Genomic DNA, 25,695 nt, shown 5'->3' with positions numbered 1-25,695 from the left:
ACAAAGTTTTATTTCTTTATTTCCAATAAAACCCTTCCTTTTAATAATCGCCGTCGGATTTTGTGGCCTTTTAATTAAAACTAATCTCCATATTAAAATTTTAAAATCTGAATCAATATCAAGATAAAATTCTTATCAAAGCAAAAGTGTTAGGATATTACATAGTCATCTGCTTCGAAGTTATCCAGAAAAATTCAGATTGATAGCTTATAAGGAGGTGGGTTAACTTAGAACTGCAATATTTAACCCGGATAGACGGCAAAAACCCGAGCGAGTGTAGAAAAAATATTTTTAAATGTTGGTGAACGAGCCGGTTCTCAACGACTTTGCTTTGAACCGCAGACGGATTGGCAGTTCTTTTGGGAATTTGTCCCTAATTGATTTGATTACTCTCCGCGCTAATCACTAGTCGTGAGTGGTGGCTGGGTATCTTTTGTGGGAAAACTTTGAGTTCACTCGTTAAGGTAATTGCCTCACCGGTGTGGATTGTACCTACTCTAGGAAATTGAGTATTCCTATATGAGTTCGACATGGATTATCGTGAGTTGAGGTGAATTGTTTATTCTTCACCCCTCTGCAGATGTCCTACTCATCTGACTGTGAGTCCAAAGATTAAGGAGTGTCGTGTTACCTTGGTATCCTCATTCACCACCCTAATGGAGTCTGTAGGTAAATTCATACTATTATTTACTCGTGCATGTGCAATTATGAATCAAGCTATACGTAGGTACAAATTACGTAGTTTCTCCACTTGTAATGACAGAGTTACGTACTCCTTTCTTTATCTTGTTGCTGAACATTAAAAGTATAAACGTGAACTTTACTGCCTTGATGCAACTTTTATTAAGTGCACGGTAATTCTTTTTCCGAGAATATAGTCGCTTTTTTGTCTACATCCTTTACTTCTTTTCATATTAGTAACTCCCAATTGCCCGTCATTCATATTTATAATTTAGCCAATTGCAATTTTATGTAAAAGTATATATTAAACTAACTTTATTTGGAAAAAACTGAACTTTATATTGCCTTGCAACCTGAACTTTATATTGCAAAAATAGCAGTAATGACATCTTGTGGTGTGCTGTTGTCCTACTTAAAGCACTTAAAACAAAGCGTGAACTTGTTTGAACGATATCAAGCATTTAGAGATACAATTTGTTGCTCTTGGTTCTCTCAATTTCTATGGTATCAAGCATATACATATAATGCTAGCAGTATCCGGCTGTACATTTAATTATCTCAGTCTATATGTAAAAAAATCGCTAATCTAAAGAGGAATACCTAGTTATTTTTATAAAAATTAGAACTCATGTCACCTAGTATGTAATAAAGGATTTTTGTGCAAATTTCATTATCACATACAAATAACTAATCGTAGTAAAGATCATTTGATAAATAATATATTTATTATCCCTGGTTTTCAAGGAAATATGTTGCACGTACTTTATATCAGAAAAAAACAGCATTGTTTTGTTTGACAAAAATACTTTTTAGAAAAATTTCATTAATGCATAACCGTCAGCTCCCCATATTGATTAAAAGTACTTTTAAAAAGTGAAAACTGAAAGCGGTACACTGAACCCAATGCTTCACGCATCGGTTATACCGGGGGTTGGGCATTCTAGCTATGTTGAGCAAACTTAAAAGGAGAGCTTAAAAATTGCATTAATGTGTCAAGTTTTGTGGCGATCGGTGGATTAGGGTCAAAAGTAATTAATATCATTTTGTGTACAAACATTGCTTTTTTCATATGTAGTACCTACCAATAGATTGAAACTTCTTGACGTCTAAAAAATATTTTTCTCTAGCAGGTTTGAACATCCTTTCTTGTGTATTTACAACGAATTGCCCGCCGCACTATCAATGCGCAAACTCACTCGCGGTGATTGGCCGGGTCTCATTACTTATTTCCTTATAAGTTATTTTTTAGCCGTTGTACTCTATGTTTTGTTTTAACCTTTGACCATTTTGTTATTTATGAACGGAGTACTTCGTGTTTTATATCATTCTTCTTAGCTTTTTAAGTACTTTACAAATATTATTTAGATTGAGATATTATGAGAAAGTAAAAAAAAGTTAATTAGTTCTACATTGTATGGTTTTTATAACCTTTTCCGCACACTGATTAGGCGGTGTTATGGAATTCGTGCACTATGCTTCCAGCTGCTCGAGGAGACTTATGCTAAGGATTCCCTTCATCCGTCCTTCTGACGAGCTCAAACCACCTTTCTAACGCCGCCGGCCCTCCGTGAAAATAGATGTTATTATTTAAACGCGGGCGGAGAATTCGTGAGAAACTAGAAGAAAAGCCATTTGAAAGGAATTTTTAGCCGCTCTCCACGTTTACGACTTTCTAGTTTTCGAGTCGAGTTCGCTGAAATTCCCAGCCGACGATAGCCAATACGTGTTGCGAGGTCTGCACGCACTCGCTACGTTAAGTGTGCCATTATACGATTGTGGCTGTTGCTAAATGAAAAAATAAACTCCTCTTAAGACGACGCCTTGCTCCGCCTTGACCCTTCTTCGATCTTACGAAACATTTCGATCTTCTTACATTCTTACAATAGATCTTCGTACACTGTCTTCTTTTTCGTGACGCAATACTCTTTTAAAAATAAAGTAAAACGTATTTTAACAAACGTTCTTTTCCGTAAAGAGCCATATGAAATGTACTGAAATTAAAAAAAGCAAGTTTTTTATCTCGTGGAGAAGGAAGTATTGATTAGTTTTATATGAAATGAGAGCTGAAGAGCCTGATAGGTGGTACGTATTGGCACGCAATATTAATATTTAAACCTAATCAGTAGGTACCTACCTACGATTTTTTAGTTTATTTATTATTTTATTTATATTCCGAGTGATTGAAAGTTTATATTTTGCTTTTTATTGCATTTGGATTGGTTGGTGTATTAATCGCAAAATTAGTTTAATTGTAAGAGTCTTTATTTTCCTTTTATCATTAATTATTTGTTTCTATGATATATATTTTTGTGTATGTATCTCATTACTTCCCCATGGGATGACATAAAACTTATCTGATAAAATTGTAAAAATTATCAGGAGTTAAAAGTGACCTTCGCCGCCGGTAATGTCGAACGAAATAGTCCACGGTTCTAGAGTAAAAAAGTGTACTGTAACATAATTTTTTATTTAATAAAAATGATCTTGTTTAAAAAATACCAAATATAAGGAAAATTTATAGAAAAGAAAGCATTAAAAAAATAAAAATCATATTAAAAAGTTGCTTCTTACAAAATACAAAAATATAAAATTACGTGAAATGAAAAAATGGACCAAGTAATAGAAAATTTGAAAGAAGTATTTATTTTATATTTTCCAGCATACCTCGTCTGATAAACTTGAACTTAGGTATAGCATTTGTAACTTTTTGTTGCGCCAGCATTGCACACACATACTTACACTTTACTGCGGGCCCTGGCCTGTGTCAAAGCTTATTATCTTTGACCGATATCGGCTCCTCCCCGGTAATGTATTTGTGGCTCTGGATGTATTCGCTGATCTGGCGCTGTGTAAACGCTTGTCATTTACTCGCCCTAGCCATGTGTTGTAAGCGTTTCTTTCTGTGCGCACGCGATGGACAATCTCAGCCTCTTCATCGTCGGCAAACATGCGAGTGTTTGGGAGATAAGGGAAATATCACCTAACGGAGTCCCAAGGGACCGAAACAGAATAGCCCCCCTCCCCCCCCTAATGACAGCCTTTTCACACGTTACGGGTGAGAAAAACCAGTCTTCCTCTGAATATCTCGACAATACATCGAATACGGAACCAATGGACTTTTATTTAACCGTTATAAACCTATTCAGTGTTGATTAATGAAAGAAAACGACGAATAAATGGCAAAGAAGGCGATTTAATTTCTGAAGCTATCAAAGAAATGCCTAGCTGCATGCCTGAGCATATTTTTCAACTACTCGATGTTGCTTAACAAGATTTAAACACCCTCTTCTATTTATTTTATGTATGAATTTATTATACATTTATGAACATTTTAAGGTACTGTGTTGGTGTATCCACTTACTGGTGTCATTGAATTGAAGTTCAGATTCAAATAACAGTTCATGTTCATGCAGTAAGTAATTACTGCTTCGTTGTACCAATTTCGTGTGACAGTTCTTTGTTAAGAAACCTTGGAGTTTCGATAGATACGTCTTTGTTTACGCTTAATTTACGCTTTATCTTTCTAAAATCTCTACTTCTTAAATATTTTAATTCACTTTGTAGGTGAAGCATCATTCATTTATCTACCATTGGTCTGTCCTTTTCCATTGTTAAAATCATTCGGAAAACGATATCTCACTTCGCCTACTAATACGAATATTCCTCGTAATGCTGCAGAAACATTTAGTTACCGATCCAGTATTATAGATTGCGTGGAAATGTCGGGTGTTAATAAGTTTTTCGAATCATCGCGGACGAAAAAAGTTTGTCAGAAGTGGGATTCGAACCCACGCCCTCTTACGAGGACCAGAATTCACAAGACCCGCATCGCGGGCAAGAATATCTTGAGTCTGGCGCCTTAGACCGCTCGGCCATCCTGACAGTTGAGGAGGTAAGATAATAATAGCTAACTAGTTTTGCGTACTGTAACGAGCCGCGGCCGGCCTCTCAGCACATGGAGCCCCCTGAAACCCAGGAGGTGGGGGCGTGAATGCCCTCAAAGGGGAGGAGGGCTTCGGCCCGTTGTAAAAGAGAAAGAATAAAGAGTTGAGTTTGGGACTTCGAAGTGAGTGAACGTTATTTCTAATATCCTTCTTGCTGCCAAGAAGAACCACGGTCACCGTAACAGGAAGGTCGTGCTCCCCAGTCTAGGCTTTGGGGCACGGTGTGAAAATTTATAGCTCTTCCATCGGCAGCGTTGAACTCATGTTTCTCCATGTCAACAGTTTTTCTGTAGACTATTTCACACAGAAATTCTACATGTTCCGTGACTTTATAACATGCAGCTGAAGTTTTGATTTGCGAACTTGCTTTGTGCTAGTCATAATTATCTATCGCACTTTGACGTAATGATTTGAGAGCAGTCCATGCTTCAACTCTTACCACTTGCCAATATACCCCTTAGGAGATATTTGAGCTTAATTAAACGAGAGCTTCAATCGAGTGTCAACAATACTATTGCGCAATCTCACCCATTTTGAGATTAATTTGTTTCAGAAAATTATAATCGCACATTTTCGTCCTACGTTAATTATTCAATGTCGTTAAAAATATGTATATCAAATAAAATGCCGAAAAGACTGAATACCAAAGAAAAACCAACTGCAAAGTGCACCAAACAAAATGTTTCATCTACATCTACATAGTACCCCGCAAGCCGCCTAAAAGGTGCGTGGCAAGGGGTGTTAGGACACCAGCCGTTTACAAATGAAACTTAATTGCTCTAACGAAGTTAGAACTAGCATTTATTAAAGTCCTTTACGGTTGGGGGGGAAAAACGAATTCCCATATCTATCCGATCGGCAATACATCTCTCTTAATTTATCGCTTCTATCGGACCTGGATATATAGTGGGGCTCTAATATTATGTTTGCGTTGCCATAAGGCAGTAACTAAGGAGTTGCGACCCTATGTTAAGGGACAATAAATTATTAAAAATTGTCTCCCCTTCCACCTCCTGAAGTACTGCAGATTCCTCCTGAAACATCGTATATATAACTCTGAAGTCCGCAAATATGGCGCCATGCATTTACTCGCTGCTGTTCAGCTTTCGAACTATCGTTTCAGTCTTCGCATTAGTCTTTCTCCCTGCACAAATTTCCCGTCAAGTGGCCTCCAATAACCTCGACGTCATCTTTCTTTTTTTTTAACCCCTGTATAACTTTCTTCGACGGCCAATTGATAACCGCGTCATAATCGTGCTCGCGAGATGTCTCGGTCGGTCATCTATATTGAAGACTAGTTGGTGCTATCGCGTGCAGTGTTGGAGATGACGGAGTCCCGCGAGAAATCTGGTTCGGGTCAATGATCGCAGATTGGAGTACGCATGTCTTTGAAAAGAAATCGCACCATGAATTATAGTAACCATTACAAAACCTTTCGAATTTATTTTCTGCGGTCTCACCGTTTATTTCTTATTGTGATGTCGTAAATGTTTTCCTCTAAGAGTATTTTTATGCCTGAAAATAAAATTATTTTCGGCAGTATTTATCGTAATTAGGAAATCATAGTGTGTAGAATGCAAGGTTTTTAACAAGAAGAGAAAAAATGTTAGATATGTACCTCGATCTGAGAAAAATATTGATTGCGTTGATACGTTCTTTGCGTTGCGATTTTAGTTTTAATTGTCCCAAGTTTTTTTTTTGTTGTCACAGGCGAAAAAAAGTTTGTCAGAAGTGGGATTCGAACCCACGCCCTCTTACGAGGACCAGAATTCACAAGACCCGCATGGCGGGCAAGATTATCTTGAGTCTGGCGCCTTAGACCGCTCGGCCATCCTGACAGTTGAGGTAACTGGTTGATTTTAATAAACTGTAGGTACCCTTTTATGAAATGCCTTTGCTTATGGTCATATGTAAAATATCCCTTCCTTGAAGTGGGTGTAGTGAGCGACTAGGAAAATGTACAAATTCGAACTATTAGAGGTAGGTGATACTTTTGGTAGGTTTACATGTAGATTTGGTGAATTATTCCAGCTATTTCCCCATCCTTCTTCGAATCCCTGTTTGGCCTATTCTATGTCTATCTATCTTTAAATCCTATTCTCTTCCTTCCTCTTAACCACTTACCCAACATATATCCCTCCAATACTGCTGTTTATCATCCTCTCCCCGCTCAGAACTCCCTCTATCCAAACCTTTATTATCCTCCGTATCTAATGTAGTATATATAAGACACGGTCACAGGCGTTACTTTGTGGAACTGCTTCATCATAGAATAAAATAAAATTACTTTGTTCTATTCCACACTTTATTTTAAATAGTACGACCCGGGTTTCTGAGGTGCAGAAAAATTATTCGATGCTCTTTATGAATCGATGAAGACATCGTTGTATGATCTTGTTAATCACTATCAATATGAGGATCTTTCATTGATAAACGCTTCCACATAATCCTTTATCGGCTAAGAGTTTAACTCCTTCCAGCAAGCTTGATTTTGTGATGAAGAGTACGATAAGGATGTGATGAATTTGGGTGTTTAAGTCGTAGCTCTCCTTGTTTTACGTTATTGGTGTTTTGTAGACTTCTGCGAAGTTAAGCAGTTTCGCAAAATATTTATCATATTTTTTCTGGGTCACGTGTATCGCACCTTTTTCATGGTTTCCTTTCTTTATCCTCCCATCAATCATTCTCCCGATAAGACGGGTGATGGATATTTTAAACGATTAATATCAGTTCAAATGTTACCATTTCGTGAATACCTAACCTTGACGTCTTCTTGCAACCCGGGAGATAAAAAGTAATTAATAATGTAAGAGATAACGAGTAATTAATAATAAGTGAGTAATTTGACCCCAAATGGGTAAAAATTCTCCTTGTATCATACTATCTGAAATACGCATTATTTTCGATTCGCTCTGTATTTCTCTTCTTCACCATGCGTCGAACGCTTAATTCACTTTTTGCCACTTCTCAAAGTATGCTATGATACCATATTGTTCGAATATGATAAATTTTTGCTATTTTTTCGGAAAATGTGCATTAATGATGAGATCAGTATTAGAAGAAAACCTCAACGATAGCACAATTATATGATCTACCTCATATTATCTCATAGGAAATGTAATGAGGAAGTGCACGATATGGTGGGCGAGGAGAAAAAGTCTTTGAACGAGATACGGAATAGACAGAGGATTTATATGAAGCCAGTACTGAACGGGTAGAGGATGTTAAATATCGCTGTTGTAAGGCGGGGCAGGTATAGGAAGAGAATAGGATTTATAGAAAGGATTAATAGGTCTCATCGTGAATTGAAGAGGGAACTCTTAGTTGGGAGGAGAGACGGCCGGAGTAATACGCAAATGCTCCATGGATACCTATGAATATCTCTCGGGCTTTCCACCGGGTTGGGCACTCCATTTCTGCCGGCGTTTCGACGAAATACTTTTTCAACCTCCTCAGGGCTGGTTGATGTCCCATGGGTACCTACTCAACCGATAGAATGCCATATTAATAATAACAGATTTTAATTCATAGGTTAGGTATGGCATTTGGAGGAAGCGACCGACAGCTGAGATCATTTGCGCCATGATATTTGCGCCGTCGGCATTAGCATACTCATAACAATAGGCGCCAAGGGGACCACGGCTTAACGTCCCATCCGACGGACGGAGTGCTGCGCTTGAATTGTCCTCCACACAAAAATCAAGCAGGGATCAGGTATACTTAGAAAATTCTCTGCCTCCGCCGGGATTTGAACCCGAGTTCACGGGGTGGGAAGACAACACTCTAGCCACCACACCAAACCGATCTCCCGTTCGTAGATTAAAATGTCATTCTGGTCAGGATTTGGACTCTTCTATGGAACCAGTTCCATGCAATGAAATTTTGTGAAATTTTACAAATCTTTACTTTCATTGTGACCATGTGGCTCAAATGGTTTGTTTGGCGGAGTGTTTGATAGAAGGCAATATGGGGAAAAATGAGAGTTATGCCGACGGCGATCGGAGTATTGGAATGGTGAGAGAGAAAGGATGTTAAGTAGCCGACAACATGGATTAACCGCGCTCGTGGATTGATGTGAAGGTCGTGGGGGGAAGGGATTGTTGGAATGGGGCGGCTGTTGGAGAAGACAAGTGAATGGGATGCTGCGAACGATCGCGAATCATCGCAGCCAGGATTATATCCAAGGACGCCCGCGTCCGGGACTTAGCGAAAGGCCGATCGATATGTTTTGCGTGGGAGGTGTGAACAGACTTTTTCCATGTTGCGATTAAGGTGGTTGAGGCCCTAATTATCGCCTGCCTGCCGGTAAATGAAATCGAAGTCATGAATTTCTGCACAACTCATTTCGGCCGGGATTTGGGTTAGAGATCTTTTCATATCCCGGAGAACTAGAGCTTATATTTTCGATTTTTTTGTTCTGTGAATGGATATTTGGTGTCTTTCAACATTCATCTATGGGTAAAATTCTAAAGAATAGCTTAGTTATAGCTTTAAATATGTAGAGAAAATTATTTTTCTCGCTTAAATTTGATCAATGTGCCTCTGCCGGTTTTAAATTCGCAGTTTCAAATATAATTTTCCTCCTGTATTAAATTAAAAATGTATTTCTACTATCTCATTTATTTATTGATTCCTATTGACCCAGCAGAAATTTTGGATAAAAAAGTTTTTGGTTAGTTTTGGGCAAATAGAGCTGTAAACTCGTAAACTTTTAAATTGTAAACGTAAACTTTTTTCCTGTTAATGAGCATTACCTATCGTTTCGCATGCATTTATGCGGAAAAGTAAAAATTATAGCTGTTCTAGCTTTGGATATGCAAATAAAAATGGATATCTCGCATAACTAGGCTGAATGAAATCGTGCTGTTTTCGAATTCGCATCACCAATTGCAATTTTTCCCCTTTTGAACTCTATTAATGGACACCTATTTATTAATTTTTGATTCTTTAATCGATTTTTAAAAAGTCCTTATTTCCAAGTTCACCAGTTGATGTACAACTAGTTACACAATATCGATTAAAGTACCTCAGCGTCTACAGAGTCTTTGGTCATTCAGAGCCTAGCCTAATAATGTTTCAAATGCACGAATAAAATACAAGATCTGTATTCCACGTGGGCTAATCAGATAAATATTTCAAAAAACTTACAAATCCTTCAGGAAATTTAGCCGTAAAAGTAAAATTTTGATATTTTTCTTCATTTAAACATTACATGCCCTAGCTTTTGTCTTTTTAAAAACGCTTATTTATTTTTCGGTACTCATAATCAGTGAATATCATTTATTTTCCTTAGGAATCCTCAAATTTGTATTTAAACTCGGGCGACAAGTGGAAAAGTGCATTTTTACGGTCGAATTCCTATTTTGTCGAAGATAAGCTAACATATAGATTGAGAACTACCCTTTCAAAATTTTTATCGTTTTTATTTTGTTTTCACCAAAGATATAAACGTCTTTTATCCATTTCCCTGTTAATGAGAATTTTAATACGTTTTCGCCCAGTTAATGACTGGACTATTTTCTCACTGATTTCCCCCTGTAAACATTATAAATTTCGTCGGCTTTGCCACATGGGTTAAGGAATTAATTATCGCCATTTGTTATGCTTTTCAAATGAGTCCATCACGTATAGATTTGGATCGGTGGAAGGTCAATGAATATCAATTTTTCGGATTTAATTAGCATAGCAATGAAGGACGTTGAGATAGCCTGCTGTGAAAAAGTTCATATTATCCAGTGTGTTTTTTTTGTTCTGCAGAACCATGAAGTTATTATACTGACTCTTAAAATGGTGACGCAAGCTAAAGTTGAAGTTCGTTCCATTTTTTCGGCACTAATTCATCTGTTCGTGTCTAATCGGTGGTCGTGGAGTAATCGATTGGCAACATAAATGAGTTGAGGGGGACGACGAATCGCGTAATTTGATCACGACTCGGAGTTTGATAGAGTTTTGGAATTCTTCAATGTCTGCGAAAGAGATTATGGATTCAGATTGCTTAATCAATTCGCCGGATTAAACCTCATTCCTCGATCTTGCTTTGATGACGCGTGATATATCTGCGTAATTTCTCATTTTCATTGCTTTCGAAATTTATCGAATCGTTCGAACAATCTCATAATAATGAGGATCATGCCTAATTGGCCTCAATTAACAGCTATTGGACTTCCACTTGCCCGCTTTTTATTCTATTGACACCTGAAGTGCTCTAATCTGGTACAGTTCCTGACCATCCAAATCATGCACTTATTTTTTTTTAATTCGCTTGTTTTACGTAGTAGAATTGTCATCTCAAATACGTTGAGAAAATTTGCGCAGCCGTGATAGTTATCATTTTTACATTCTTAAAAAAATCTCGCTTCCTACACGGAAAAAAAAGATTTGATTAAAACTATCGAACTGGTGTGATAGGGAGTATTTTTGTTAAATATACTTAAACTTTGATGCAAATTATTAAGCACTTGATTTATTTTACCAAACGCTAGCGTGAGCTCTTGATATATTTCATCAAACATTTTGGTATTGCATAATTTGGTCAATTGTACGGAAGAGTTTCGTAAAAATAACCGAATTAATTCAATACGATTCTGAGTTTGATAACTTTTATCGAAGTTATGATTAATTTTACGTAGGTGATTGCTTGTTTGGTAAAAATTATCAAACTCTACATTGCTATGCAAATTTGGTTTGATAGAATTTACCAAGTGTTTCGTAATCTATCGACCGGTCTATCGTTCCTCATATGTTTATACCAATACACATTTGCAGTTGAAAGATTCTTAAACAGGCCTTACATAAAAGATAAGTTGGTAGAAATGATTTTGTTTTCATTATTTGTGATGGCGATAACGTTTTAATTTTGTTTACGTTCATTTTTCTGTTTTTTTCCAGCTTTAAATTGCAATACTACCCGTTAGCTGGTGCATCAAAGACATTGATTGAATCGCATATTATCATAGATATTAAAGCTTTAAGGAGATGTTTGTGTATTTCGACACATTAAAACATTAATTAGAGGTATTCCTGAGGTATAATCATTTGCGATCATGTTTAATAATATGTGATAAAAGCCGTGATACTAGACCCAATCCATGCTAAGGATATCACCCAGCACGTTAAAGCCATCTCTATATCGATGTAATAAGCCTGCAATTAAGTTTTCTTGCGCATCTGCACTAGATATTCATATGGAGTAACTACGTAATGCAATTGTGTGCATCAAGTATTCCTCTTAAGCATACAAAGGGAAACTGTAGTCACACCTTACTCACATTTCAAAACAAAGGTTAAATACTTACAATAATAATATATTACAGCGTTTAAGTTATCAATTATTATGACGACCGATTTAGACTAGTTGTTAGAGTCCGTTGCTATCACGCGGAGGGCCCACGTTCAATGCTTCATGCAGGCTTGTTATTTTTCCACTTTTTTTTTGTATTTTTTTGGCAGAAACTTATGCCAAACTCCTAATTTTATTATTTTCAATCATAATAGTGTTTTCTGGGTTGAAAATCTTTCACATGTGCACGCTACGTCGATTTTATTACCCTTTCGATTTTGATAGTTTTTATCGAACTGCTGTAGCCATTTCGGTAACAATTACCAAATCAGTTTGATAGAATTTATCAAACTGGTTTGGTAATAATTACTGAATTTTTCAATGTGCCATATGAACCCAAAAGTTTGATAAATTTCATCAGAATTCGATAGTTCTAACTAAACTCTTTTTTCCGTGTAAGAGTCTTTTGAAAATTATGGTTTTCATCATCGTTGCGTTTAGTTTTTGCTATTTTTTTCTTCGGTGATTCTCCTACATTAATATGGCAGTTGCAGTGTAGATGACACACTTATTATGGGCCTTTTCGCAATATCAGTTCACACGAGACTTAGCTAACTGTATCGTAATTACCTCTGGGAAAGTAACCTCTTATGCTCCGTAGTATGCCTTCAGCCGCACATGTCGAGAGAGTGAAAGAAACTTAAATACCCCTCCTATAGTATACACTAGGGTGCCTCGTTTTGCCACTTTTTTTTAGGATCGAATCTTAATACCTGTAAGTTGTGTACCCGGGTGGGTATTACAGATATGATTTTTTTTCAAAATCGGTTAATATCTTCTGTTCGCCATTTTGTCTTGGAATTTAGAAATTTTTAACGAAAAACGTTAAAAATGTAAATAATTTAAATTTGGTTTTAGCGAGCACTCATTTTTTTCCAATGGAGTATAGCATTGATCTTCCTTTGATATTTTAGAACGAAAACGTCAGCTCTATTGCTTTTAATTATCGAGAAAGTGACCTTTTATCGTGTCCCCGAAAGCAGTTTTGTGGGTAGGCGACCCGCAACACGCCGCCTCATTTTAAGGCCGTTTTACACGGTACACGGAATTGCGCAGGTTAGAGCTGCATTAATTTCTAAAATGGCGTGGAATTGCGCGAATGCATGAACGAAATTAGAACAGGGGCTATTTTGCCGTCTCGCATCCACGCATTCTCGCATGTGTTCTAGCAATTCACCGCTTTACACGACGCAATTTTGATTGCGCCTTCACACGTACGTCAGACTGCGCAATTCCGTATACCGTGTAAAACAGCCTTTATGCCATGCATGCGATAAATGACGCGAAATAGAGATGTTTTTCAGTCAAAAACGCGGAAATAATGTATGAAGTTGTCAAGGGTAGTCACTAGGATGAGAGTATGCTCTTTTATGCCATCGCCGGCTGTAATGACCATATTTTCGCTCACGAAGATATGACTGAAGTTTTTGTCAAAGTATGTGCCATTTGGAAAAAAATTCCAGCAGCTAAGCAAACCAGAGTACTTCAACTCATCTCACGCAACATGATGAAAACAATAGGGTAAATTAAATCTTATAGAGTTAAATGGTACCTACTTCAAAAAACAGGAAGACTTCTTGAAGTCTTTTACTAAGGAGGCTACGGAACTAATTGTTATAGCCTTCTGCAAAAGTGCCAACTTTCCCAAATGTTTCTGTCAGAAGGAGAAAATATTTACTAATTTGGATCGGATATCGTCCTAAGTTACCTTCCCTGAGAACTCTCCCAGTTTAAGAAAACGCATCGATCGCAGAAGAAGGAACGGAACAAATGCTTCATCATCGAGGCGTGACTCAGCCAAATAGCTCAACCCCCTTCGCTGTCTCTTTTTCTCTTTTCTTCAATCCTTTCGACTTTTTGTCCTCAATGTCTCTTTTTTTTTTATGAATTCCCGTCCTTTTTTACGGGGCATCCGCTTTTGAGTGGGACCGCATTGCACGGGAGGAAATTCGGTCATTTGGGCGCCCAACGGAACTTCACCCCCCTGCTCGACACAACAGTTGCTGCATGGGAATTTGGACGAAAAAACTCCCACGCGGGGAGGTTTGCCCGTGGGATAAGAGAGAAGCTCATCGAGAGCAACGCCCTCGCCGCGGATATATAGGTTAACTCCAGAGATGGGCCAAGTAGCAAACACATTTAGCTGGACTCGGTCACGCTTACTTTAAAAAATTTGGAATCGGTTAATGAATACCGGTTATAATTTTAAAAAGTAACTGCTTACAGTTTTCAGTATAATTCGAGTTACCTTTTCATTGCTACTTATTGATACAGTTATTTTACAGTTTCATTCAGTTATTTTATAATTTTATACGTCACGTTTACAATTTTATAAATTTATTTTGTACCAGCCGTACTAGGTACTACAGGGAAAAAGTATCCCCACAAAAATAGGCCGCCGCTATCACTCAGCGGATGAATAGGTTTCCTTTATTGAGGGTTGTTATTATTTGATCGACGAGGGGAATTTAATATGTTTTTTAATCATAATGTATTGTTATATTTTTTTCATTCTATACCCTTATTCTTCTGGCTATAGCCTGCTATGCGTCATAAGTTGCTGGTAGCAGTTACCATTGGGCTTCATTACGGTATCAGACGCGACGTAGTGCGAGAGTCGTGAAAAAATGAAACATTTTATCATGATTATACAATTGTATGTGTTGCTGGCAAATCATTGCAATAACTGAAGTCGAAATGTATGATTCGAAGAGATATTACAGTTGTCAGTTTCTCTAGCGACTGGGAAATATGTTGCTTTCAAAATGAATAGTCTGCAGTCTATGCGATTAATTGCATCAAAGAATCTCAAATGTAATATTTAGAGCTGTTAATTTGATTGCTTTTATTGCTTAATATCGTGGAATTATAATGTACTAATAAAATAAAATGAATGAAAATTTGACAGAATTAATTTAACTTCACGATCGGTCTCAATACATTTTTAATTATTCATTTTGGTCTATGAATAATCAAAATTTAATGAGATCGGACATGAAATTTAAGCTTTGTGGAAAATTTCTAGTGAAATTTAATTCATTTGTTTTTAAGCTAGGAATGAATTCTTTAACATACCATACGATAAGTTGTATGGGCTTCAGAAAGCTTTTGATCTCGCAGTCTTGATAGGTACTGATTCAGCATCCCTGGTCTTAAAGAGTCCTTCGTTTGTGCTGAAGTGGTCTTCTCTACTTAGGCGGTGGCTCTCCACTCAGAGAGAGAGGGTCAATCAATCAGTGTAATTTAATGGTCGACGTACGTTTTCGCGAAGACTCAATTACCTACCTTGAAGTTGGAGTAGGTGAGGTGGACGGAGGGACGTGGAAATCCAGGGCATCTCGATGGTAAAGAGAGAGGGAACTCCTTGATGAAGTACTGAGGAGACAGAAGATCTTTTTGGAGCGAGTACTAAACGGATGATGCTGAAAACCGCGTGAGAGAGATGACTGATAGGAAAGTTAAATAAAGGGGAGAAGAGAATTTACTTACTGTCAGGATGATAGCGAATCACTGGGTATTGAAGAGGGAAGATAATTTGGGACTGAGGTAAACGGAAGATGTTTCGCAAAATACTCCATATTAACCCTCCTCAACCGTTAGAATAGCTATCGGTACTATAGTGTTGTACTTCAAAGCGACTGTTATGTGTTATGGATAAATAATAAGATAATCCGACCTTGTCTCCGGCAAAATTGAAAGTTTTCAGTCAATTATTGTGTCTCTTTGGATGGAATGCGTTTTATTTATTTTTTTTCTTAAGCAATGCACATTAATGGCACATAATGTATCATCCAGGCATTTTTTTTACTGCATATCATGAATAGAATGTGTTATTTCTTTGGTGTGGCTTCTAATTATTCTACGGACTTAGCGTAATTTAAAATCAAACAAATTGACAAAGCATTTCTTTGTTCTTGAACTCTTGCTTTTCTTTAAATATGAGCTAATGAAGTTAAATGTTTGATTTTATCAGCGGAGGTTATAAAAGTATACATATTATAATGCAAAATTGCAACTATCGTCGAAGAAACTGAATCATTAAATAAAAGGTATGTCATATCAGTGACGCAGCGAGTGGGGGTTTTTGGGTATAAAAACACTCCCTTCTCCCAAGAGCTTAGAGAAATGTTTAAGTTAAATCCATTTTACTTAATTGGATTTATACTTCTTATAGATGAGTGTAAGGGTTGATCAAATATCCCTCAGAAAGCCGTAAAACATACATTTTGAACATTTATGTTAAAATTTTTCTGGGGAGGGCCGCCGCATTTGGTGGGTATTCCATACTACAATTGGGGGTGGGTTCTAAATCCCCCCCTAGCCTTAATTTCTAGCTGCGCCCCTGTGTCATGTCGATTTCCTCAATTTGTTTTTAAAATTTGAAATTTCTTTGTTGAGATGTTTCATTGGATATTTTTTGTGTAAAATTAATTTTTAACACTCTACCACTTTTGTATTTTAATGTACCTCTTATCTTTTCACATAATGAATCATGAAAATGGTAAATTTCCGAAACATCTCTAAATGTTTTTTTAATCACATACACCTCAACAGTTCAATATAAAAATAAATCGACAACCATATTAGCTTAAATCGCAATCGTTAAGTATTTTTATCGGAAATGGACTCTCCACGTAATTTTTATCCTTCACATAATAATATTAAATAATAAACTTTTGCTTGAAATAAATATAGTCACTACATAATAATGTTCAAAAGTATTTCTTCAATAAGTCAATGTTATTCAGCGATGTTCTTTATATCATTAACTATGGTAGATAATTATTTGATTAAAAGTTTTTAATACCCATATTCAATGAAATAGGAGTAGCTTTGTTAACATGGAACCCCCAAGCATAATACTTTCATTTTTCTATGGCTCTTGATGGAAGTTTTTTTTTTAGGTCAACTTGCGTCTCATCAATCTTCATCCCTTTCTTAAAGTGTATCTTCCCGGCTACCTAGGCATTCTTCGTTTTGTGACTGACGTCAGCGTCCTCTCGCTTTCCGATACTCCCCTCAACCACATGAAGTGTTTTCTCCTTGTCCCCTTCATTCTTTTTTCCGGCCTTTTTGAGCTCTTCGTCGTGCATATTACTCTTCGTCCATCTCCGCCAACTTCCACGTTTCTACAACTGTTATGACTCATGACCCTTTATTCAACATTTACTCTGGTATGTGTACGTGTTCATAAAGTTCCAGGCCCTCCTTCCGTTGAGATTAGTATGAATCTTATATCTTCAGCTCTCTCTCGCAAAAATTGTATCTAATCTTTTCCACATTAATTATCACATGTCAATAATTTAAAAAGTATAACATTAATTTATAAACTGTTGCTTTAAATAAATGTATTCATATAATAATGTTCAAAAATTATTTCTTCATTAAGTCAATATAACTCAACGATGTTCTTATTATCATGACTACGGGTAATAATTGATTTATTAAACGTTTTTTATACCATATTCAATGAAATAGGAGTAGCTTTGTTAACATAGAATCCCCATACATAATACATTCATTTTTATATAGCTCTTTATGAAAGTTTTTTTTAAGTTCAAATGTGAAATCATATTGAAATCATAATCTATGTATGATTGTAAACTATTTATTGGATATCCTAACGGTTTTTACCCCATTGTGTCATATAATGGGGAATAATGATGGTGGGTTATTAATTATGGTTCACATAGAAAATTTGGGATATTAAATAGATTATTATTTCATTATCTAATCGTTATGCCTCTATGTAGGCTTTTGGCTAGATTTTGCCCTAAAGGCTATTCATTACTGGTAATGGATACTGACAACTATATCAAATGAGATATGATAGTGAATATTAATCGTTGAATGGCGAGTGATGCGTTTTAAGTATGATCGTCGTAAAAATTGATTTCCCGATAAAATATTGAGCAAAAATATGGATTTTTGTAGCATATATTAAAGAATATCTCTTCATACATGTCATTTCCGAATTGCGACCAAGTACTCGGAACGTATCCTGTTCGTAATTCGGGTAGCGCACCTGTACATATGTCTTTTTATCGCACCGCCAATTCCCTTCGCGGATGAGGCGGGAATCCTGGTGGATAAGACGCCGGGTCCCAGGCGGCGGCGGGCGGCTTAGCCGGGACAGTTGAAAAATCAATCAGCCCAAAGTCATCGCTCTTTTCGGCAGCCACTGCCGCCTCCCACCTGGCTTCCTTCTCTCTTATCTCCCAACCCCCCTTCCCTCCCTCCCTCCGTTTCCATCCCTCTCGTATCTTCTTTCTTACTTTCTTTCTTTATCCTCCGCTTGCCCTATAGTTCCATCATCCCTTGCTCAGCGTCCGCTGCCGTCGGTCGATAAGGCCCCGCTCTCACCCGGAATCAAGACCTCGAGGCGACCGGGTGCCTCCGCAGCCGTCACCTGAGACCATCCGGAAAACACAATCTATTCTCTTACCTTTCCTTAATTACTTCCAGCCCCACCAAGCTCCTTGCGCTTTTATTTTTTTTTAGTTTCTTTTTAGTTTTCTTTTAGTTTTATTTATTTTTAAGCTGGGCGTCAGATGGCAGTAGGGAGCTATCCGAGTCAGATTCCTCTATATTGCCATATAATAACGACATGTTGAGAGAGTAGTGTTGAGAGAGCAAACTAGAGGACTCTGATCCGAGTCTACCGTCATTGTTGGATAACATGGCGGATATTTGTAATATGGAAGAGGAATTTGTAAAATGGCAGAGAATTCAGTAATGTCTGGGATTGTTAAATGGATTGGAATGTTTCTGTTCTGTACCTAACATTAAGTACTGTGGTAATTCCGTTCAATGCGTGCTTGCAAGTGAAAGCGTAGCGTTGATATTTTAGCATACGTCAAATTGTATTTATTATGTTTGGTTGCTCTAGTGGCCGAAATGCTTTAGCTCTTAAAATCCAATACAAGCTTAATGTTGTCGATTTTAGGTGTGCAATTGCCATGAACGGCATACATTTTCTGCAATAGCTTACTGAAAAACATATTATCTTACTGTAGACAATATAATTGAAATATTTTACAAAATAAAATTGTCTTCAATTCTAACAGTTCAGTTTTGAAAGTATTCACTAAGATCAACGCACAAGTCCTTTGTTATGCAAGATAAAATCTGATGACGAATGTCAACCATTGAATGGCGGATTATTTTTTTCAAGTGTGATATTTATTTTCCGATAAAATATTATGAAAAATATCGAGTAATACAGTTACTGGATGGAGAACTATAGTAGTATGTTTATTCTCAATTATCTCCTATCCCATTGTTGATATTCAGCTCTGATCTCCACTGTGTTATTACTTATTACCGTTCACCCTATACACCGTTTTCTCTGTCGCCTGAGTCCTTTCCATTGCCCGTGTTATACTTCCCACGTTCCCTCCTTTTATCAACGGAGTACATATATTTTTTTCCGTCTCATCCTGTGGGTTTTTATTCCTCATTGGAATCTTCCGTGACATTTAATTTCTTTCTTCCTCCCTTGACCTATAATACTGTCTTTGTTACATTGTATCTCTCCATTTATTTCTAAGCTTAGTGGCGTGCTTGCATATTAGAAGCAGGGCCTTTATACTTTTCATTTAGGTATCTCTTTTTTCACTGTGCATGATTGAGGGACAAATATCGTTCCTTTTTTACCATTCTTTGTAAAGGTTACTGTCCGGCGAAGAAAAGGTGTTTTTCCCTCAAAATTATTAAGTTATTATTTTTTAGGGATGTCTATTTCTAGCGAGCCGAGTAGTTGGTACTCGACCTCAGTTCTTCGAGTATCATTTCGAATGTCGAGTCGAGTAGTTTCGGTTACAGAGCTGTTGAGGGCAGGAAGTTCAGAAATCTGCCGACAGAAAAAAATCATTATTATCATTACATACTAGCACTCATGCAATAATATTTTTTAAGCCGATAAGTCGTTTTTTATACTTTACCCTAATTCCTTTGCTCAAACGCTGAGAGAATACATAAAAATAGTTAATATTTCAATGAAAAAATGTTTAACTAACAGGTTTTAGCGGACAATGCCGGTTTTCCTGGCGTTTGACGTCAAAAGTGGTGCCATCTTTTAGCTATTTTGAGTGCTACGTGCGCCTGATGTGTCTTTTCTTTCTTTTTTTGTTGCATTTACTTTACTTCAAAAATTACAAAACACGAGTTGCTCAGGTTGAGTAAACGAAGTGAGAAATAAAGAAAAAATAATTTTTTGTCTAGAAAGCTGAAGCTAAGTTCTATTGTTCGCTCGCTTCGTCCTTGAAAAGTAAAGATTAGAATAAAATCGTTGAATAATTTAAAAAATCCAAGGTTCTCAAATCTTGCAATTTTGGCCTGCCATACCTACAAGTGTGTAGCGAAAGACAATTTTCGACCGGCAGTAATAATGAGGTATGGAGACGTCAAAACCTGCAGCCTGTGCATGTAGAACAATTGGTTTTTCTGCATGAGATTTTGAAAAGTATCAAATATTACATGATTCATTTACTAGTACAATCTTTATCACAATTGTTCAAATGCCTAAACTCAGGTCTTTTCCTGGCAATTTGGATACATGTATTAATTAAATTGTCGACATATTAGTAAAGGTCAACTCATTTCAACTGTGCTAATGCACCTGTTTAAGACACATTCATTTACATTCATCTCCTAATTCTGACACAATTTCTGGAAACGTCACTCATTATCTTTTCCATGGACATCAAGGTAAGCATTGAGAATGGAAAAGTAACTAGGGGATTGGAAAAATGAGAATATGTTGGAGTATTCATTGTTGTATTGCCTGGTCCAGAAGTTACCATACTCGGCTCAGTACTAGCGAGAAGTTTTCAGCTCGACTCGAAGTCAAAAAGTACTACTCGCACATCCCTATTATTGTCCTATTAATACCTTTATCCACTGGGACGTATAAGACTTAATCAAGGCTATTAAACGGAGAATTTTTTGTGTCGTTTTGATTCAATTTATTGTCAAGAGGCTACCCCTGTTCCAAGAAGATTCTATTATTCATATTCTATTAGTTATGGTGGTAAAGCTTGATGGCAATGGCGATAAAATCGATTACGAGAGTGAATAATGTTGTAGTAAATCACCTACGTGTCTGTGTGCTTGTATTGTGGTTGTGCAGGTTTTTCTCTGGCAATGATTTCCTTGTCATGAAAGGTTGAATTCCTGCCATCAAGTAGCGAAGCTCATATAATGTGTTTTCTTGGCTAGCTTCTCACATTGCGTTGAAACATGTTTCTTTGCCAAGGTGTTCTGATATGATTTCATTGATATAATATAGTTTGTATAGTTTCTTTCCTTTGAGAATACTATTTGTGAAGTATATTCCATCTTAATGCTGTGTGAACGCCTTCGTAACTGCTGACGGTTCAATACTGTTTTTTTTTACAAACTTCTTCTTCAATGCCTCCAGTGAGAATCAATCCCAATTTTGTATATTATGCTTTAGTCATCCGAGGTACCTCCTGATTGGTCCACATTTTTCTGGATTTTTTGTGCTTTTTCATTCTTTTCCGATTAACAGATTGCCACATCGTACTTCGGAAGGTCCTATAATTCTAAAGAAGTTCCCCAAGCAAATTGATTTGTGCCTCTTATTTTCTTGCATAGAATGTGGCTGCTGTATGCCAACTAAATCCAAGCTCTTGAACATCGAACTAATATGTATCACCTATCTTCAAGAATGTACCCTCATCGTAATGTCAAGGGAATTTCAGACAATAGCAAGGAAATCGAAAATAACGTTGTTATGCTTTCTTTACTCTAGCGCGACGAAGTTTGGTATTTGAAAGTACGCATTTTCTGCAAAGCCATTTTCTGATTGTAAAGTAAACAAATACTACCGTCACTATGATACATTTCTTCATGTGCATGGCCTTAGAATAGCATACAAAGTCATAGAAAGTTGGGAATTTATTTATTTATTTATTATGTCTAATGTTCGCCCAACATATACATAATTATAGGGCGAACAATACAGGAATATAACTACAAAAAATTTTAAAATAAATTGGTCACAGCCACAAAAATCATGATAACAAATGCTGAAAAATATTAACTAAATACTATCACAGTCTCGAAACATATTCTTAACATCTTTTGCAAAGCAGTATTTCTTTTGATACAAGTCTAGATCGTTGAAATTTTTGTTATATAGTACACAAATCCTTCGAATTGGCGTATTGGAACAATAATTTGTTTTAACCTATGAGATGTAAAATGTTCTTTTAAACCGGCTATTAACATTTAGAACTATTATTTTTATTTCCTTCAGGAATGTTGAAGGTGTAAGGAGATACACTAAAAATAATAATCGGATGAGTGATTTAATAATGACTCATCCCATTATTATTTTTTAATCAATGGAAACTTTACAGATATTGACCCAATCATCCGATGAAAACAAAAGCCGCTCTATTTCTTTCGTAAAGTGCCTCACCTCACTCAATCCTACCGGTATCTGAGGTCTTCGTCGTTTGGCTGACTTTCCAACGGCCAAATTATCTAATTCCCGGGTATGACTATGGTAAGTACTGCTTCCATGTACTTCGGGTCTTTTGGAGAGGGGGGGATAACAGCACGCGACACCCAGTGACCTCTTTTCAGTCAAATTGCCAGCGCGAGGTCAAATGGGGCCAGCCTTCGCTCAACCCTTCGTCTGTTGACGCGCCCCTCCTTCGCAGAAAACAATCTTGAGGAGGCGAGGACGAGGAATTAGTGTCCATTGTTTCAAGAGGGCGTCCGTTCTCAGCGTGACAGACGGCGAAACACATCCGCTGCGCCGCGGCACCAGAAGGAAACAAACGAATATCAAACCAATTCCACGGGTGACTCTGGGCTGACGCTAAACCATTTAAAAATGATTTATGCTGTGAGACTGGATCTCTGAAATAGTTGTAAGCATACACAGCGTTGAATTCACACAACTTTGTCCCGCGAACAAATTGTTTGCCTCTCTTAAGCTTAATATTCTCTCAGCAGGAAAAACTGTCGTCGAAAGATAATGCCCGCACCCTCTTTCTTACTGTAAGTTCCACTATTGTGCATGTAACTCAGCGGCGTAACAAGGACTTGGCTTTGGGGGTGGGAGATTAGATTGAATGTCATGCTATGCCGGGAAATAATACGTGTGAATTTGCTTGATATTGGATGTGTTATTTAGAGCCTGTAATTCGTTAGTAATTGAAATGAACTAAGTACCAAATTTAATTAAGTATCTAAGAGAGGTCAGATTAAAAATAAGACTTTTAATTTCTTCATTTCAAATTTCTCAATTTCGCCGGCCCCGGTGACGGCGGGGTAACGTTCTCGCTTGCCATACAAGAGGTCGCGGGTTCGAGTCCCGCCTGGGTAGTTTTCCCCGGTCCAGGGCATGGTTGTTTCTGTATGTTTACTTGTTACATTTGTTGAACACCCCGGTGTAAAATGGCCAATAAGAGCTGTATCCGGTTGTTTGAAAATAAAATGAAAAAAAAATAAAATAAAAAATATAGTTACAAATATTTTTAGGGTTCTGTGGGGGTTCTATTCCCCTCGTCCCCTCCGCACCCCCGTAGTTACGCCACAGCTATAATTTTTTGTTGTCGTCTAACAGGTAAATGTGTTCTTTTGTTCGGGGTTCGCGGGGTTTAATCACAAGGATATGGTGAAAAAATAACTGGTTCTTTCCGGACGAATAGACTGGATAAGGCTTTCTCGGGTTTCCAGCCAGGTGAAAGTGTCCAATTTTTCCAATGTTTCTAGGTTCGACGCGTTTGACCCGAGAAAACCTTACTCACACAAAGATATATGGTCTTGAAACCCTTATCGCCAAGGTCTTGTTCAGTGCCTACCTCTTGTATCAGGAAACGAAGTTGTTGATTACCATTTTCTGTTTTCCCGTAATTGTCGATGGGGAAAAGGGGGCGGTCACCCCTTCAACCCCTCCTTTTAATCCACCTCTGTCGAAGTCTCTCTTAGCTACCTACGCAAGTGGACAAAAAACACGGCTATATGCGTGCAATAGGAGAGCGAGCAGTGGGTTGAATTACGAGTATGGAGGACGTAATGGGTGTTAACCTGTTGACCGAAATGGGGAAAGTTTAGTTTTTTTTCCTCCTTCCTGTAAACATGCAAGAGGAGGATTCCATCGGATAGCTATTGCTCCGGCGTCATGGAAACCTGTTTGTTCAGGCTGTCTGATTTTTTTTCATTCCGCGAACTGCAACAACAGAGTCGAAGCTGCTGGAATATTTCACACCCAGTGAATGATTTGATAAATTTCTTCTTACTCCTGTTGGCGCCAAGATGCTTGCAATGCCCTCCTTTGCCCGCCATTGGAGGGAGAGAACTTTGCGTTTGTGTTTTGTTTCTCTATTGTTGGTGGTTACCATGGTGAGCAGAGTATTGCACACGTTCATCCCTAATTTTATTTTTAAGTGGATTTTGTTATTAGTTTTTGCATTAGCTCGAAAACATACCTACTCCTGTTATATTTGCATTGAAACGAAAAAATCACCTTATTATTGAGGCCGCTACTTACAATTAGAAATCCAATTATCGGTATTCTGTCTTCTAAAACCCTGTAATGGATTGGATTTGTTCTTTTTTGGGGATCAGCCCATCATCATCATTAGTCAACAAACCTAAGATTGGTTTAACGCAGCTCTCCATTTCTCTCTCTCCTATCCGCAAACCTTTTCATAACTACGTATTTCTTCTCTTTTACATTCTTTCTAACCTGTCCTATGTGACTCATTCGGGGCCGTCCCTTGCCCTTCTTCCCTGCCACTTGCCCTTGTACGATTCTCTTCATCAGATCATCGTGCCTCACAATGTGGCCAACTAAGTTGTCCTGTCTTCTGCTTAAGGTATTTAAAATACTTCTCTTTTCTCCCACTCTTCTTAGCACTTCCTCGTTGCTTACACGGTCGATCCATTTTATCTCAATAATTCTTCGGTAGCACCACATTTCGAGTGCTTCCACTCTCGACCTCTCTGCTGCTTTAAACGCCAAAGCCTTGCTTCCGTAGAGAAACGTGATCCATATGTAGAACCTGATGAATCGTTTCCTCAGCCCATTTCTAAACAAAAGATCTTAAACTTTCGCGGCGAATACTATTGATAAAATCTTCTAGGGTTTGACACCGGGTAAAGCTGTTTAAGGCCAACGTTTCGACGAGGAACTCCCTCATCGTCATCAAGGTTAAGACTGACTTACGGTCAGCGCCCATCACATGAGTTTAAAAAAACGGAAGTTTTTGGTAACCTTTGTTTTCTATTTGCCTAGGATTGTCGAGGGACATAGGATATTATTCCCCCATTAATCCGCCTTCAGGTAAATCCCCCACACTCTACGCTAATGAGAAAAAAACAATACTATGTATGCGCAATGGGATACTGCTCTGCTAATAGGTTGAGGAACGAGTATCGACGACGTAATGAGTGTTAACCTGTCGACTGAAACGGAGAAAGAAAGTTAAAGTTTTTTTCTACCCACGGTAAACATGCAAGAGGATTCCATCATCTAATAGCCTATCACTCCGACATCATTGAAACCTGTATGTTCAGGGCTGTCTGCTTTTTTTCTGTCCCGCTAACTCCTCGAGCAGGATCGATACCGCTGGATAATATATTTCTCGTTCCTTGCAAGGAGAGAGAACATATCTTTCTGCTGACGACGGGCGGGCGACCTTCGCTTACCCTTCCGTTCCTGTTCCTCGCGATGTCTGGTGCGCTGTTCCG

The 25,695-nt window shown here is 37.6% G+C and overlaps 1 long non-coding RNA gene and 2 other non-coding genes across 3 annotated transcripts in view; 1 reads left to right on the top strand and 2 right to left on the bottom strand.

Moving 5' to 3' along the window:
- Positions 1 to 25,695, top strand: part of LOC124161248 — a 356,365-nt gene that overhangs the window by 276,316 nt on the left and 54,354 nt on the right. The gene's annotated exons all lie outside the window — the stretch shown is intronic.
- Positions 4,449 to 4,563, bottom strand: Trnal-caa. Its single transcript has 2 exons — positions 4,526 to 4,563; positions 4,449 to 4,494 (listed from the first exon to the last, which is right to left on the bottom strand). It is a non-coding gene; the product is annotated as a tRNA-Leu (tRNA).
- On the bottom strand, positions 6,349 to 6,463 carry Trnal-caa. The gene is made up of 2 exons: positions 6,426 to 6,463; positions 6,349 to 6,394 (listed from the first exon to the last, which is right to left on the bottom strand). It is a non-coding gene; the product is annotated as a tRNA-Leu (tRNA).

Source organism: Ischnura elegans, chromosome 6 (genome assembly GCF_921293095.1).
Source record: "Ischnura elegans chromosome 6, ioIscEleg1.1, whole genome shotgun sequence".
NCBI classification, from domain to species: Eukaryota; Metazoa; Arthropoda; class Insecta; order Odonata; family Coenagrionidae; genus Ischnura; species Ischnura elegans.
Note: the sequence above shows the minus strand (reverse complement) of the source record. Positions and strands in the feature narration are given on the sequence as shown.